We start from the raw sequence: 19,484 nt of genomic DNA, 5'->3' as shown, positions 1-19,484 counted from the left end.
CCGTTTTGCTCCATCACCTACTATTTTTTAAGAAAGAGCTCTCCTCTCCTCCGGAGTGCCTTCCGCTAACAGCAATGGCAGCCTCCCCCCCCCCAAGTAAGAGAGCCCCCCCCTTCCCCAGAAGAGAGAAAATGTCCCTAAAAGCAATCCATTAAAAGTTTCAATAGCACAATCTTTTCTATGACCCACTTTATTGCACTTAATTTCTCTTTCTCTTGTTGATCTTTTTTTTTTTCTTTTTTGTGCATCACTACAGTATTTTATATTGAACAGCGCAAGTTTTTATCCTTCTTTTCTTTAATACAGTTGACATACACTTAATGAATGGTTTAAAGCAGTTTGAGCTTTTAAATGAATCCAACGTTTTGAAGCACAAAAATTGCTAATTACTGCAGACACGTGTCTCGGTGTTACAAGGAACTCCTCTTTCAATGCAAAGAAGTATGAGCTTCTGGATGAAAAGTCACATCCGAGGAAAGTCTTTTTCCTGTTCGCTTCAAAACGCTGATTAATGATTTATTCGTTAGTTTGAGCAGTGTTTACACGTATCTAAAACAATTGTTTATCAAAAACTCGTATACAGTTAACCCTCGTTTATCGCGATTAATTCATTCCAGACTTTAGCGCGATAACTGAAATTCCGCGAAGTAGGATTCTATACTTACAAACCGAATATTTTCCTAATTAGAGCGCATGAAACTTACTTTACGACAACTTAAGTAGGTTTTTAACATAGTTAGAGCCCCCTAGACATGAAACAGCATCCTTTGCCACCGTTACATTTGTATTATTACTTAATATATTGCACAAAATTAAACGAAATAATTTTGTGCAATATATATATCACATTGTTAATCACATTGTTGTTATATCACATTGTTAATCATTGAGAAATAAACTAAACACACACACATGAAGTTCTTACAATCTATCAACTAATCTATGAAAATAGCTCAACTTGTTCGATGATGAATTAATTGCCAGTAGTGACCGTATGAGCCCCAGTAATTCCTCTCTATAATTAATCCTCATTAAAGGCATTTAATATACACCGTATACAACTTACAAAGCTAGGGCTTCGGAGTCGGAGGGAAAAGGACCGATTTCAAATCATTTATTACGAAATCAGTCCGACTCCAACTCCGCGACCTTAGCAGAGCTCCGGACTTGCAGGAAAATTGAAAAACTCCGACTCATCTGGAATTTCAAATCTTCCTACACCCTCTTCGTTATTCCAAGATCAGTCCGACCAGGCCCGACGAGAGGCCATGTCAGCCTTGTCGGAAACTAGGGACCTGGGCCTTGAGGGGGGGGGGGCGATGACTCTGACACAATAAAAAGAGAGAAAAAAAACAAAGAAAAAAGAAAAAAAAAAAGGAGGGAAGAAAAAGGGGGAAAAGAACTCCGAATAAGAGAAAACTTTAAATCATATAAAATTTATTTTTTTGGTATTTGCTGTTGCGGCGCTTAAAATAGAGTTAATTGTTTTCTAGTAAGCAACTTTGATTTTTTTACTTTTCCTCCTTTTCTCTCTCCTCTTTCACCCCCGCCCCTTTTCTTTTCTTCTTTTTTTTTTTTTTTTTTTTTTTTTTTTGAGGGCGGGAGGGGTTCGACGACATAACTGACAAGGTCCTGCGTCCCTGAGTCCGACTCCATATTCGCGGCCCTGGTTATTTAAACTGGAATGACTAATGAAGGGCGGATAGAAATGTGGATGATTTTCTTTTAAATACTTTTCCGTATTTAATGACTAAGCCATGGAAGAATATCAATGTTGGTGTATCGCAACGTAGGCTCCTTTCGATCTTGATAAACTTGTATTAAAAAAAAAAAATCAAGACAAAAAATAAACTTTTAGTCTGAAACCAGTGGATTTCTTACATGCTTCAGCTTATTTCGTTCGACAAAAATTTCATAATGAAACTAAAATATTTCGTCTGCTTTAAACTCTTATCTTGTTTCATGTTTAGATAATTTAATCTTTAAAAATTTTTTTTTGAAATTCATGCTGAGTAAGGGGGCCTAAAAATGACTGGCTTGCATATTGCATCGTAGTCATAATTTCGACAATCATTTTCCGATCAAGTTTAGCTAATTTATTTGCTTTACCTTTTTAGGACTATAAGTTATGCGGTAGAATACGGAAGTTTGCGGTATTAGAAAGAAATACAGTTTTTTTAACAATAACTTTTTCTTTTCTTTTCTTTCTTTATACGAACTTTTTATAAATATACCAGTAAATATCTTTCAAACTGTTTTAAGTCATTTCTTAACCATATATTATCATTTTTACATAAAGAAGTGAATTTTAACTGCATTTTCAAAAATCTGTGTTATTCAACATAAAATATGCGACGCATTATAATCAATAGGAAAAAGAGACTTGAAATAAAACAGTACGGTACATACAGTATGTAGTAATAATAAAATGAATCACATTCAGTGGTGCACACGAGGGATCCAGGGGATCCGGACCACTCCCACAGGTCCTGCTTTTATCCCCGATTGATTACGATTCTTTGTATTTTGTGCGTAGAATAATTTCAAACAAAGGAAGCAATAATTTCAGTTCGAATAAGTGAAAAAATTAAGTCCTCATGTTAAATGATTTTTCTAAATATGGAGCACTTTTCCTACAACGAATTGCCTATAAGAAGTAGAATGGTGATTATAAATGAATACGCTATAATAATCATATTTTTAGTTTTGTAATTATAGATTAAAATTTGATTCCATGATCTTGAATCCATTTTTTAATTATGAGAAAAGTAAAAGCGTAAATTATTTTGCACTCTGGTTGATTATTTAAGTAAATATTTTTCATTAAATAATGCTAATTTAGCCCCTTGCAGTGTGTCAGCCAAGTTCGGAAATCAGGCGACACATCTGTCAGTGTGTATCTTACACGAATCATTTCAAGCTACTTTTGACTCCCTCATTTCTCAAAAACTATTAAATCTACGTGCTTGAAATTTTGTATATCTAATGGAGCTGCCTAGCAGACCCATAATCCTAAATTTCATGAATGTACCTCTCATAGTTATGGAATTATTACTATCTGAAAAGAGTCATTTTTTACACAGACTCACTCACTCACTCATCAAAATGTTTACTAGTTTCCAAGTGTGTCACGTACTTGAAATTTGGCATAAAGATAGATTTTCATGCATATAAAAAGTGAAAAATCTAAAAAGTCAAAAAACTACATTAAAATAGCAAAAAACTACGCTATTTTTTATGAGCATCACGGCGTAATCACTTCACCGCGCGATTGCAAAATATTTCGCCAAATAAATCAAAACAAATGGGCTCACCAAACGTTGCCAAAACAAGGTTGTTGAAGTTTTAAATTAACAATTTAATTTCTAACCAAAATGGGGCTTGAAACAATATTTTAAGTTCCGCTAAAATAAAAAATGATCCATCAAATAATTAAAATTGTAAATCTAGAGCTAAGCCTTTAAAATCAAAAATAACCGGCTTTAAAATTTTATAAAATCTTTAGATCTCAATTAAATGCAAAATTTTACAAGAGGAGCAAAAATGGCAGCAATAATTTCAACAATTGAGAAATATTTTCGCAAATTCTGCACATTTTACGATCTACGTTATAATAATCCCCCCGAACAACAATAAAGAAACTCAAGACAGATTTAGAGATGAGTCTTAGCAATATTCCTAATTGTCGACAAATTTGAGGAAGCCTAAGTCCAACAGCTATTGTACGTTGGCCTTGCTGATAAATGGGAAAACAGATGATTATTGCCCAAAATTGGCGATCGCGCCAGGTCCCCAGTTATCAAAATATCTTCATAACTTCTAATTAAAAAAAAACGCAAACCAGTGCACCATAACAGCAGGGAAAAAAAAGGAAATCATATATTTGTAATATACGCTTTTGCATTTATAACTGTCCAAATTAGAACATAACCTTTGATTTAGCTTTTCAAAAAGGAATGATATCCCAACAAAACATAAATGTGAAAAAGAAGCCAAGTATGAGAATGATGCTTTCGATCTTCGACCCTCCCCTTGAAAAATTCCTGAGTGCGCCACTGACACTTTTATAGTACGGTACAGTAGATACAGCTTTTATATTTATAACTTAAAATATGAAGATAATGAGGATTTAAGCTGCGTAATTAGATTGTTATCGGTCCCACTGACGCCGCATGCGCGTCAGGAAACTCGTCAGAAGAAGAGGAAGAAAAAGAAAGGATACTGAATTACTCTTCTGTTTTCTTCCGAAATTATTCTGCCGAAAATTTTCGCTTTGTGGGCGAGGAATTCGCTTTAGCTCTAAAATTGTTATCCCTTAAAAACTCGCGTTGTAGCGGGAGTCGACCGCGTATCAATATCAAACAACTGATTGGCGTTTTTCTTTTTTAGAAGATGTAAATTTAGAGATCCCTCTAACTTTGCTGGAAAATGAAAACCTTATTTTAGTTACCCTGTGGTAATTTTTAAAAGTTATTTTTTAAAGATTACTCTTAACTGACTTCAGTCTTAGTATTTCAAAATGAATTTTCTGTGTTTCAGAAAGAAACCATTTTAAATCTTATTAAGTTTTGGCAGAACATTTAACTTTGATTTTCATCTGAACGATAAATATAGAAGCTGAGTAAATACAGAATCTAATACAAAAACTTAAACTGTCGAATATTTCGCCAGACTTAGAGCTTTTTATTCTACAACATCTCCATTAAAAGAGTTTTTTCAAAGTTACAAAATGTTTACTAAGAATCGGTTGGTTGAAATAATGTTGTATTCCTTTTCATGTAACTGTCATTTTTAGTTTGTAACAATGTCTGTACTTGGATATTTTGCAATAATATTTCAGTTTCTTGTTATGAACAATGGAGTAACATAGTTAGAAAAAAAAAATGTTTTTTACATTTTTTCACGTGTAACTATAACTAACAACTGAGTCATTTCACAGACACCTTTTTTGGCGTAACTATTTAATTTATTTTTTGATTAAAAAATTATTTTATTTTGAGTTTGTCGTACCAAAACGCAAACTCAAATTGAAATAATGTACTAATCAAGCAGTAAATTAAATAGTTATGGCAAAAAAAGTGTCATGTTACGCACTCTGCATTTGTCCAAAATACTGTGAAATGGTACTACTGCAAAGGGGTTCGACAATTTCTTTCCAATTTCTTAAAGGTCTTCCAAAGGAACAAAACAGGGCCGTCATTTATGGGGTCAAGAGGATTTGATTGATCCATCCTCCTACCCCTGACTTTAAGAAATCAATTTATTTTCTAAAATGTTAGCGTGGTAGCGTGGTGGCTAGTTTTTCGAACTAATGCCCCCCTCCCAGAAAATTTGAAATGTCAGGCCTGGGAAAAGGTTGGGAACCACTGCTTTAATGGTTTTCTTATTTTTTTCCATGTCGTATCCTAAAAAGCAACGTTGCCAAAAAGGAAAAAAAATAGCATCAGAGGATTTTTCTTTTGGTGCTAATGGAATTTTTGATTCATGAAAAAGGTTCGCAGTTTTGTTGAAAAAACATACTGTTGGCGTCGAAGTGGAAGACGTCATAGTTTTCGTTATATATAATAGTAAAATGCCAGAAACAAAAAATGACAGAAAATTCTTAGATATTTCTAATTTGGGTTTTTTTGTTCAGTTCTGACTAGGGTTTGCAATATCGGACCAAATATGCAATACCGTTATTTGGAGTTTCTCAATAAATAATCAAAAAACATTCTTTCTTTGCCATATTTCATACTTTTATGAAAGAGGTATTATGCATTATTTAGGAAAATTTGTTTTGAACAAATATAAAATGAAGGAACAAATGTTATATAATAAGAAATCAATAATAATAAGAAATATAATGCATATATTGAATTGTCACTAAGCCTGGAACTCGTTTTAGTGTACAGATTTTCTACAGTTTAAAATACTCTTTCAGAAATCCTGTTGGTCAGTGGTACCGTTAGTAATGTACGTGATTCCTTTCTGTTGTGTGCAGTATTTTTTGCCTTTGTTGTTAATACAACCACTTGTAATTGCTCTTTGCGAGACAATGCCTTTCAAGTATTAACATCATCTTCAACAATTTTCTCTTGATCGGGATAGGCTTGTGTTTTATTAACCGTTTTTTTTTTTTTTACATTTATGAGTAACTTAACTAAACTTGTTTTTTCATTATTTATATTTTAGTCTCTCTTTTCCGTATTCGTTTCCTTTTAAAATTTCTTTACATTTATGTAAATATCTGAAAAAATGTTCCAATTGATTATGCCTTTTTTCTATGAAAATTTTTAGGTACTATATAATTGCTAAGTGTTGTGTCGCCAAGTATACAGATAAATAGCAATAGAGAACAGCACCTCAGTACCGGTGACAGCAAATCAACGCTTGTTACACTAAAAGGGAAAAGTTTTTCTCTAAATCAGTACAGTTAAGTCAAGTATAAAAATATATATGTTATAAAATGTTGTTGCAACTGACGGTTGGAACATGTTATTCATGGCACAAATTCATTCTACAGAAACACTTAAAATTAACTTTTACAAAAGGACAATTAAATAATAGCATGGTGCACTATAAAACGCACGAAAAACTTTCATCCATTAATTCGTGCATTTAAAATCAAATTTTAACATCAACAGATTGATTTCGGTACTGTTTCATTAAAAGAGCAATGTACCTTTAAAATGATAATAGATATTTAATAAGTTAAATTGAAAACGCTTTAATTAAAACGCTTTAATTGAAGTGATTATTTTCAGCTAATGCCGAAAATACTGGTATTTTACTTCAGCAAATACCGGCATCACGAAATTGCAAAATAGCTCCAAATACCGGTATTCGGTATACCGGAATTGCAATCACTAGTTCTGACCAATCTCCCGAGGGAAAAAATCTGATCCGTTGGTGTGTTAAATTAGAGTCGAGATAGCTTATATACGGGACCCTGATTTACGAGAGCTCGGATTTAGGAGGAAGTCAAACAGATTTGGTCAGTACACTGTTAAGTCTATGGGAACATAATTCGCTTTTAGCGAGCAAAACCTCAAGGGAGCCGCGACGTTTCATACGTTCAAAAAATCAATTTTTCAATTTTAGCTGCATAAAATAAGGGATACTTCCCTGATTCCAAAAATGTATATATTGTGTGGGTATCAAATTCCGAAAGCAAATTAATTTACTATTTAAAATATAAAAAAAAAAGCCACGCCCCTTTTAAAGGGTCGGATCAGGATTGAATGTTGACAAACCACTGTTTTCTTTCATCAAATATTTCATGATTCAGTTATTTTTGCTCTTTTTTTTTTCTATTTACATAACGTAAACTTAGAAAATGCCTCGGCGTAAGCAGTTTGGGAAGCGTATCGCATGCTTACCAGCATTGTCTAGGTCAACACGTTTTCTCGTTTTTCAGAAAACACATTTTTTTGAACTTTAGGTACGATTATATAAAATTCATATCAATGTATAATTATGAAACTTTATATTATAACATATACAAGCATTATGCATATGTTAAACTTATTTTTACTTTTGTTTAGGTACTATTGTATTTTTAAGAGGCTAATTTTAGTAAAAATTTTATACTTTTTCGTGATTTTATGAAATACTAGCCGCCTGCGGCGACCAGCTGGTCCGCCTTTTTACGCCATTTGCCTTTTTACGCAGGGGGTGCCGCCTTCGGCGGCTGCTTAAACAATTTAGCGACGACATTAATCAATGTTTTTCTCTAAAAGTCAGTATTATCATTCGTTTTTTTATGCCAATGTTGCCGCCTTCGGCGGCTGCTTAAATAAATTTCGTGGAGGTGTCAATCAATCTATATCTATCTATATCATTAAAAATTTGAATAAAATATTTTCTAGATCTGTCTCTAGTTTCGTCGTTTGGAATATTTTTAAAGGAGGGGGAGGGGAGACACAAACGACGTACTCTTCATGCAAATTTTGTCGAAAAATAACAAAAAGCACTTCCACTTTTATGTGAAAGCATTTTTTTTCAAAGTCATGGTGTATGTGGGGGAGGGAGGGGGGCATTGACATCCAATGTGCAAGCAGCCACCTACGGCGGCTGTTTGGCTAACTTGTCATTTACCTTTTTACTTCAAATTTGCCGCCTTCGGCGGCTGTTTAAATAAATTTGGCAGCAGTATTAACCAATCCATCTCTATCTTTTTTTTGTGCCATTCACATTTTTACGCCAAGATTGCCGCCTTCGGCGGCTATCTACTTTTACAATCTATCTCTTTATTTTCTTATCCATCTCTATTTATTTTGACCTCCTCACCCATTTCCTAATAAAAACAAAGAACACTCAAAAAACCGCTTTTTTTTATTTAAGTAGAATAAAAAAAAGGCTCAAATTCCCCTTAGTGTGCAAAAAGTAGCGTTTGACAAAGATAAAAAAAATCTCGCTGTTTTTATTGAATTAATGCGCACAACTATGAAATGTAACGTAATATAGATACAGCGAAAGGTCCAGCTTGGGGGGGGGGATGGAAAAAGAAATGAATGCAATCCCTAAATAAAACAATAAAAAAGGAAGGAAAAAAAGCAAGCGCTGCCGAAAAAACACGTTGTCATCACGTCAGAAAATGTAAAAGTAAGCTATATAGTAAAAAAAAAGATTAACATTGTTGCGATTAAGATTCCATCGTAAATATCGAATCGAAACCCAAGTAGTGACGTCACAGGCATAAAAGATTGAAGAACGCTTTTTTCGACTGATGCGTGAAAGGACATGATGTGTTCAGCATTAAAAAAATTGTAAAAAAAAAACTATTGCGTATTTTCAAGAACTTTTTTCTTTTGAAGAGGGCGAAATGTTTTTACTATTACCAACTTAAATTTCAGAAATGAGGCTTTGATACTTCTTGCAGGATGATATTAGAAAAAAATAAAACCCAGAAAAACATGCAAATTAAAGGTTTTTTTCAAAAATTCATAAAAAATACAAAAATTGCTCTATATTCAAAATTTTTTTGTTCATCATATTTAAAATTGAATTTCCGACACTATAGTGCCAAAAATATTTGTCTGGCGCGATTGGTTCGGGGTCTGTGAGGTTAAAAGTACTAAAAAGTGCTAAAAATCACATAAAACATTAAATAACTTTTTCTCTAATTAAAATATAAAAAATCGAAGCCCGAGGTGCACAACTTCATCAAAAACTACACCTGTATACCAAATTTCATCTTTCTAGGCCTTTCCGTTTTCCCGGGATGCGCGCCACACACACACAAACATCTTATTTTATTATATGTATAGAAGAAGAAGACTATGTTTTAACATTTTTTTGGGTTTTTTAATTTGAAGGTAACTGAAAAATAATAGGCTCACTGTAATTTGTGACCTTTTGCCTGTATATTATTGAAGTTTAGAGTAATTTAATTCAGAATTGTATTTGCTAAGCGTACCTATTTGCAGTCACAAATTTTCAAGCTATCGTGCAACTATATATTTTCTATTTACTATTCAAAATTATATTCTTTAAAGAATAAAAATATTTTTACTGGTTTATGATGAGAAGATTACATTCTTTCTATACACAATAGTTTTTAAGTCACACTTGATTTTAAAACGAATAAACACCTCGTGTTTGTAACGAAAAATTTGACTCTTTACGTTGCCGAGAACGTCCCGGTTCCCCTAAAGAGAGCAAAATTTTCGCATTTCTAAAAATTTCTGCTGCTTTCCACCTCAGAAAAAATTGTATCTTATTTTGGAAAACTTTCATAAACATTTTGAATTCAGCCGAAAGTTATAAATTAGACATAAATCCTGAGAACAATTCAACGGCCCTTGACAGACACGATGGCTTCTGAAGTGCAGAAAAACTTCAAACCAGTATTTTTTGAAGAATCAGACGCACATGAAGATATGTTTCGGGCTACACGTTCTTCGAAAACAACAAAAAAGAGACAATAAGATAGTTCAAAACAAATAACCAACTTCTTTGGTACTTTAGAGAAATATAAAAGTAACTATGATTTTTTACACGAACCCGTTTTTTATGAGCACTTGTTTATAACGAGCAAATATCGTGGTCCCTTCGCGCTCGTTATAAGCAAGTTCAACCCTTCTATTGCATTTTTGTAACAGTTGCACAATGCGCACGCTTTCAAACACGGTTATTCAAGTTTATCAAACCTAAATACCACGAGTTTGATCTGGGTTAACCTTATATTGAGTATATACAAATAAAGAAATACACTTGTGTTAAAATCAGGTCTGTCTGAGTCGGAGTCCATCATTTTCCCTTTAAGGTCGCAACTCCGTCAGTGCTTGCGGAGTCGTAGTCGAACTGATTTTGGAGTAAATAAGTCGGAGTCTTAGTCGAAGGTTCTAAAATTCCCATAGTCGGAGTCGGTAATTTTCTCTCTGTACCTATAGTAAAAGATTTAATGCTTTTAGGGAGATTATTATGACCTAATAACTTTGATAGCCTGAAAGATTAGTGAAACTATCGAAATAACAAAAGCAGATAATTTTGTAAAACCAATTAGTGTTTGAAAAAGAAGAAGAAAAAAAAAAGACCACTAATGGGGATTTCACAATGCCAAATTACTATAGGTTAAGCACCTATAAGAAGTAAAAATTTAGAAATGGCTTAAGACAGTGGTGCCAAACTTTATTTTTGCTCGTGGGCCGCACCTTATATTAAAAGATGAATCTCGCGGGCCAGAACACATAAAAAATTAAAATGTATTCAAATCTGTTTAGATAACAATGGAAAAAATCAAAAAGGAAAAAAAAAAAAAAAAACAAATACAAACCAAGAGTTGTTGCTTTATTTTTTAGTACTGTTTATTTTATTGATGCGAAGTTACCAACTGTTTTTTGGAAAAGAACTTCAGACTTTTTGACGTCAAACTTGTAACGAGTGGTTTTCCCCGAGAGGAATTATACTCCACATACGCCGTATACTCTCGAACATTTTTTAGACACATAGCGTATACCCTCAAAATTAGCGGATGCTTCAAAAAATTTCATATTATGTATATGATCGCATACACATATTGTGCGTAATGGATTAATGGGAGTATATCTTTAGAAAAATTGATGGGAACATCGCTTCTTGTAACAATCATTCGCAATACCGAATGGCTGTTTTGAAAGGCTCCAAAGTATCATTTTCAATTTACCCTTTCGTTGTCAAAGATCTTACTTTACTCAGGGGGGCGATCTCCCCCCCCCCCAGAACTAGAGCCCTGCGAAAAGAGAAGATTAACCCTGGAAACACCTGGTGAATTCTAACGGTAACGGAAAGACAGTTTTATAAAAAAAAATCGATGCATTTTTTGGTGTGAGCATACCAAAATACATATTTTTTCAAAAATTGTTGCATAGATGCACATCATAGTAAGTTGCCAAAAAAGCCAAAGCCTAGAATTTTTTCTTAGTAACTTTTTTTTTAAATCAAATTTAAAAACCGGTAACGGAAGGACATTCCTCCGACATGATTTTCACTCTATCATGTCCTCCCTAAAAGTTCAGCTAAACTATAAAAGGGAAAATTCTACAAAAATTAGAGCATATACAGGAGTGTTCAATCATTACAATTCCACCTCTAGTTTTAAAAAATAATAATTTTAAGCTTATGAATTATGTATTTGTTAAGGGTAACAGAAGGGACATGAAGTCCAAAACAATTAAACTTGGAAAATTTCAACTTACAAACATTTATTCAGCTAATACAGCAGTCTGAAACAATATCTAATCTCTGAGTCATCTGTTGCAATTCTGAATTCTTTAAATTAGAGACGTACCGAGTACTCGGTAACTACTCGGTACTCGGCCTACTCGGCCAATTTGCCGAGTACTCGGTACTCGGCCAAATTCTGATCAGATACTCGGCCAATACCGAGTAGTTGCAAAAAATTGAATATTGTCCAAGACAGATACTAAAATTTATAAAAAAAGAGCAAGCATTATATTCTGCAATCATTTACAATTAAAATTTATAAGTCAAATTTAAATTTTAAGAATAATGAAGTTTGTAATGCTTCAATGGAATAAATCTTTATTTTAATGTCCCCAAACTTAATAAAACTTATTTATTAAAAATTACGCAAAAAATGTAAGTATAGAAAATATGGAATTTTTATATTAAAAATGGATTTTTGCTACAAACAAAAATTAGTTATAAGAAATGTAAAAATACCTTTGCTTAAAAAATAAAACAACCTTAAAAGTACAGTGCAGGAACTCTGAAGACACGTGTTTTGGCATTACAAGGTATTCCTTTTTCAATGCACAAAATGGGGGCTCGTAGATTTAAAGGCATCCGACAAAAGTTGTATTTTTTTGTTGAATGTCTTTACATTCTTTAGTTCACATGTTATCACTGAAAAAGACGTTCTTTGTAACGGGGGGGGGGGGGGCAGAAACACGTGTCTGGAGTGTTCCTGCACATTTGTTTTATCTGTTTTTAAAAATTATTTATGTTTGGCAGATTATAACTATAATTGATTGGTATACACTGAAACCCCTCCTAACGGACACCCCTCTTATGCGGACAATTCCCCAGTTCCAATGCAAATAACATTATTAAACCCCTGTCCTGCGGACACCTCTGTATTGCAGAAAAAAATTTGTCCTGTTAGTGTCTGCATTAGAGGGATTTTACTGTAATTTGTTTTAATTCCAACTTGATTAATTATACCTTTTATTTATTTATTTTTAATTTAAAAAATTATTTTTTTGTAAAATTTTTGACACAAACAAAATTGTATATATATAATGTGTAATTAAATTTCAGCAGGAGTTTAGTTTTAAAAACTATTATATGGACAAGGAGGTTTATACTACACTGTTAAAACTACAGGTTGCATTCGGCACCTTTCAGGGGTGAAACGCTTGTTCACCAGCGGCACCCAATACGGAGCCGGAATTTCACCTCTAACTAGGGTGAAAAACAGGCACCTTTCAAAAAATAGGCAGCCGGGGTGAAAAGAATGAACCTTCGGAGAGAGAAATGGCACCCTTACTGTAGATCCTCCCCCCCCTCCCCCGTATTGTGTGCGTTTTTGAATACAGTTGTGTATTTTTCTTTTTTTAATAGTTTTGTTTTGATTCATGATAGTCTACGTTTTGCACACTTTTCACATTGCATGAATTCAGTACTGGAAATGATTAAAACTTGTAATTACAGCATTTGACCATATTTCAGAGTTTTCAACATAGTTAAGAAGTGCTCATTGCTTTAATTCATCTGATCGTTCTCTACATCAGTGTTTCTCAACCTCTTTTGACCCACGGGTCGGTAAAAACAAATGAAAAACATTGCGGACCTGTGAAATTTTTATCCTTTACTTAAAAATAAATAAAATAAATAATAATAATTATAATAACCCTCGGGGCGGTAAAAAACTTGTAAAAAAATTCTGCGTACTGATGAGGTTTTTTTTTTTTTTTTTTTTTTTTTTTTTTTTTTTTTTGTTTTTTTTGTTTTACAAAGTAATATTAAAGATGAATAAAACAATAAATATCTACAGACTTTATTTGGTATCAAAGAGTTGTCACAAATATATTTAAAGTTAAAGACGAGTAATTATTTGAATAATCATAGTTAAGTTAATGATCATTTGTGAGAAATAACCGCACCGAAAGTAAAGTGTAGATGTACTTATGAATTATTTACATGAACAGCCAAAAATATTCTGGGATATTCAAGTTACGATAAAACAAAATCGTTTCTCAAACGTTCAACATTTCAATCAAAATAACAATAAAATAAAATGCGCATAAAATTTTTCGACAGTTAAAAATTTAAAGAAACTCCTAACACTATCGAATAACCGCTAACAGGAAATGATTCAAACACTTGAACGAAAAAGCAAAAGAAAAAGATAGACGGAGAGAGATTTCTTTTTTATTTTTTGCACTCGCTACACGAAGCACAAGAATCATTTTTATTTAGGTTCTCACTTGTTGGTTATTGAAAATATCATTGCGGTTACTATTTCGGTAATTAAATGTTGCTTATCGAGTACTCAAGAAAATAATGATAGATACATTTAGTAGCGTTTTGTGTGAATGATGGAATTTTCACGATAGTAACGGTAACCTGAAAATAAACAACTAATGGTACTACTGTATCGTAACGGACTAACGGTAACTGAAAAGCATTAAACGTACTTTTAACTATGTTTGAAAGCCCTAAAAGCTACAAAGTGATCAAAAGCTGTACTTACTTGTTATTTTAAAGAATTATCCTACAAAAGTTGAGATTTAATCCAATAGTGTACTTCATTCAATGTGAAAGACGTAGAAGCCACGCGTAGTGCAATCTATCATTCGTCCGCCATATTGAAGTGGTTGAATGTATGCCGGAAGCGCATGCGCCAGCAAGCCATTTAGCGATTGCTTGCTGTTTTGGCACCCCTGTCTACGATTGTCTGCTACTTTCGCACCTCTGCTTTACTTCCTGGCCAGTACGGCACCCTTGGTCACCATGCTTTCACCTTATTCGGAATATATTCACTCGTCTGGAACCTCTGGTTATAACAGTGTACTATTCCAATAAGTTCAAAATTCATCACATGTGTGTCTGTGGTTCTTCTTAAAACATAATTGGTACTTGGAACTCGGCCGAGTAGTGAAAGGCCGAGTACTCGGTAACTCGGTACTCGGCCGAGTAATAAAAGGCCGAGTACTCGGTACTCGGCTACTCGGCCAAAGTGCTACTCGGTACGTCTCTACTTTAAATACTCAATAATTCTATCATAATCCATAGAACATTTATCTTCTTTCTCAGCAAACATTAACGCATTCTCAAACAAGTTATTTCTACGTGAAATACACCGCAGCCCTCGGCTGGAAATGACTGAGCTTGCGGTGTATTTCACGTATTTCTGCTTTAGCCCTGGCTAATGGTCGGTCATTTACTGAATATACCTTGCCTCGCGTTTTATCGCGTTATTGAACCGAACCATTGCTTCGGTCACTCGTCTGGTCTGCTAATTCTATATTAGCTACCAGTTTGTTTCGCACTCTTGGCTTCCTTAAGAGGTTTTCCATCTCCAGCTCAGTCACTTTCCTATGCCGGGCTGATGAGTGCTAATAAGCACGAAACAGCAGTCCTCGGCTGGAAATGACTGAGCTTGCGGTGTATTTCACGTATTTCTGCTTTAGCCATGGCTAATGGTTGGTAATTTACTGAATATACCTTGCCTCGCGTTCAATCTTCGAGTTGAACCGAACCATTGCTTCGGTCACTCGTCTGGTCTGCTAATTCTATATTAGCTACCAGTTTGTTTCGCACTCTTGGCTTCTTTAAGAGGTTTTCCATCTCCAGCTCAGTCACTTTCCTATGCCGGGCTGATGAGTGCTAATAAGCACGAAACTGCAGTCCTCGGCTGGAAATGACTGAGCTTGCGGTGTATTTCACGTATTTCTGCTTTAGCCCTGGCTAATGGTTGGTAATTTACTGAATATAAGTTATTTCTATTCCTTCATCTTTTATATGAAGTACCTGTCCAACATTGCTATTTGTTAATTTTTTCTCCCTTCCATCCAACTAACAAAACTCGTCCAAACGTCAATTAATCCTTTGGCATATTCTTATGATTTGGTGTTTCTAATGCAGCAGAATCTTCATTTTTAACGTTATTTATAACTGAGAGTCTGTTGACTTTGAAGTGAAAGTTCGTTCGATTTGTTGAAGTACTCATTATATTCAATAACATAACTTGTTACAGGATTCAAATAGTACATATTTTGTGTGTCAGGATGAGGATGGATCGTTATGGATCCTTTTTTCTCCCTCTTTTTGAAAGCTGATTTATGAATTTCCTGATCTCTTCGGAGTGTGTTTAACGGTTCAAGGCTCTCAACAGTCCTTTCCTGTAACTTGTGTAAAAAAATATGAACGCACTTTCAATATTGTATTGTTCCAATATAAATTTCAAGTTTTAAGCATATGTTTCTGCTTAAATTGTCTTGTCATGTCACAAACATGTCATACCAAAATGATTTTCACATGCTTAGGAGTTTTTAAATGTAGTTTTCATGATTTACATCACATACAATGCAAGAAATAAAATCACAAAAAACATTTTTTTGTAAATTAAATAAAAGTTTTTTTTTGTTTTAAATAAAAGCACACATAATTTTTGTACAAATATTACTTATTTTTGTTTCAAATGTAACTACTAACTTTAAACAATAGTTTTTTTTGATACTAGCATTCTAAAATTTTACCCTGTATCAACTTATAGTTAAATATCCTTCCGTTACCGTATTTTTTTGGCCTTCCGTTACCATTAAAAATCGTATAAATTAAATATACATTAAAATTAAAACTATGCCTCCTTGACGAGGGGCATAGTTCTGTTTTGCATAAAGAAACATTAGTTTCTATACCCAATCAGTAGCATAACTATGGGGTCTAGCGCCCCTGTGGAACTAAAGAAATTGCGCCCCCCCCCCACCAAGGTTGCCCACATGGGAATTTACCGGATTTCATGACCTCCAAAAAATTTTTTGTTTTTTTGGAACATTTCTTGGAACACGACAAATAGGAGGCAGCATTTTAATTTTTTTTCTATTTTCTTTTTTAGAATTGTTTTCAATGATGCCCAATGTTCCTTCTCAGTAGATGTTATGCATATGTATATACATATAACCCCCCTATAACTCTTTCTCTTGCGAGGTTTTTTTTTTCTTTTAATTTTTATTAAAGCCTTTTTCAAATTATTTCATCAAAAAAAGAAAAAAAAAACTGATTTTTTTTTTTAAATCAGTCGAAATGCCGCCCTCTCTGGCTGCTGCGCCCCTGGCGAGAGCCACTCCTGCCAACCCCTATTTACGCTACTGTACCTAATAGGTTCTTGGAGAACTGACTGAGATGTAGTATTTTGGTAACGGAAGGACATCAAATTGTCACCTTAGTAATGGACCTATTTCATGGTTAAAAAAGGGAATTTTAAATTACTTAACGAAAAAGTTTAAGTAGACATTCAAAAGATAAAAGTTGACCTAAATATTATATGCTGATAACAAGTTTATTGAAATTACAGTATGTAACAAAAGAGAGATTTTTTGCTCTGTAAAAACACAAAGAGAAATCTTGATTTTGCCCTTGATTTTCTGGAAGTCATCAAACTATTTGGGAAAAACAGATTAAGATTCAAGAAGTTCATTTATTTCTGAAGAGAATGGTATATGGCAAGTGACAGAATATTAAGTTTTAAAATTCAAGTGTCATGTTGCCCTTTTCCTGGAATTCACCACCTCTCCCCTGAAAACTTTCAAAAGTGCAGTCTGTGCCGTACCCCCCTTTCCTTGCTGAGAACCCCTGTTTTATTCATACAATCTCAAGCGGAGATATTTTTAACGCCCCTACAAGCGTATTTCACGATTGAAAATAGGAAATACGCCTCAAAAATTGAGTCAAGCTAATTTTTATGTTTTATTTTTTAAAGCATTTTGGAAAATGAGGAAAAAATTGGCATTTTCAAGATACAACTACATTCGAGTATTTTGTTCCTTTTTTCACATGCAAAATGTCGAACATTCTAAGTCAAAATAGTGCACATCTCTTCTTTCGATGCCAACTTCCATTTCATCCAAAGAAAGCTATTTTTTTCACAGAATTTGTCACTATTAGGGCCCATACTGTTTTCGTTCATTTCACTATTCCTAAATTAATTTCACTCCTCTAAAAAATGTCAAAGAGCATTTTCACGCCTTGAAAAAAATCTGACCAATTTCTTTGATCTCAACTATCTTTCAATCACTTATGCAGCATAATTCCTTCAAAGAGCATGATATTTTTATCAAGCGATTTATTTAAGGCTCTAAAAGGCAGGAGAGCCCAAAAAACCCGGGCATAACTTCTGACTTGTGTGAGAGTGATTCACAGTTATTTATCAGCGCCTCGTCTGCTTCCAGTAGCAGTCCCAAAATATTGTTCAATTCTTCCTGAAGGACAATGGAAATGACCTCGCCGAGGCGGGTTGAGTCACAGCCTTCCTTCTTCAAATAGCCAGATTATGTCACAGAAGCCGTTTATGTGAGGCAATATTTTACTTATGCTGTGCAAAAGGAATTTAGGATTACTTTCGATTAGCGACTACGATGAGAACTATATTTTTCTTTCTCTTTCTTCCTTTCTCTTTATTTATTTACTATTTGAATTGCCCGACGTTGTACAGTCTACCTCAAAAATGAAAGTTGCGTCAAGTGAAGCATAAGCATGATCAACAATCAGGCTTAAATTTAAAAAATATTTAAAAAAAAAGCGTCAAATTTCAACAAGTAGAAAAAAGCAGTTTTATGACTACAGATATTTAAATTTAGACCTCTGGATTCGTTTAAAATTCCAAAAATTCAGTCGTTGTTATCAACAGGCGTATTCATACCATTTCAAGGATTTTCCCGTGTGAGAAAGGGGGCGAAAAAGACTGTAAATTCCTGTGCATCAAAGCAGCTCTGTCGAATTTTGCAAATATCGGCGTAAAATGTAGATTTGTGTTAATAAGAAAAGTTTCACCCCTATACGGAGACGAGTAGCTCCTACGTGAGTTCCTGAGCATCAAAGGACCTCTGCCAAATTTGGCAAAGATCCGACGTTTACTGTGGATTTGTATGGAACATACACACATACACAGACAGCCATTTTTTCGTTAGCCGCATTGCTTCCTTTTATAAAAAAAAAACCTATGCGGGGGTCGTGCGTCCATAGGGGACGTTAACTACCCTATGCGCTACCCCATTTGCGAAGTCGCGGTTGTGGAGTCAGAGTCGAACTGATTTTGTTGAAGTCGTAGTCGGAAATCGGAGGCTTTAAAATTCCTAGAGTTGGAGTTGAATTCGTAGTTTGTCATTTTCCTTCAGACTTAACAACTCACCCCGGTCCAGGCTTTTTTATTTTCTTAAACTGACTGAAGACTAAAATTTTTGGATTCGATCATTTTCTCTCCGAATTCAATATCCTGCTCACATTCCTTGCTCCTAGGCGCGTCATTTTGTCAATTTTAATTTCTGTCATAAATTGACAAAAAACGCCCTTTGATTGCTTTTTGTGAAAGTGAAAAGAATTTCTATATTTTGCATTGGTTACAGTTGAGCTCGGAAAGGAAACAAAAAGCCTAGCCTTTGCAGATAATTTGGCCAAAAAATTTTGAAAACGTACCAAGTTTTCCAAGTTATGATAATTCCTCCGAAATTGTTAATGGTAGAATAGATATAAACCAATAAGTAAGCAAGCGAATGGTTAAAAGAGGGCGTGTTAATTAAATTATGTGACCAATGAGAACCAATGACTTGAGCAGAATGTTAAGACACTGATGAATCTTTCGACGAATGGGTTTTTACATAAGCATAGTCATATATATCACGTGGCACGCTCGACCAAAACAAGGAAAATTGATGATTGTTCTGTGGCGCGAATTTGAAAAATAACTATAAAACGAAAACTGAGCGGTAAAAAGTGTCTTTTGTGACACGTTATAATGTTTTCCTTTCGCTTTTCGCCTTTCGTGACGACATCACGTG

This window comes from Uloborus diversus, chromosome 9 (assembly GCF_026930045.1).
Source record: "Uloborus diversus isolate 005 chromosome 9, Udiv.v.3.1, whole genome shotgun sequence".
NCBI classification, from domain to species: domain Eukaryota; kingdom Metazoa; phylum Arthropoda; class Arachnida; order Araneae; family Uloboridae; genus Uloborus; species Uloborus diversus.
Note: the sequence above shows the minus strand (reverse complement) of the source record.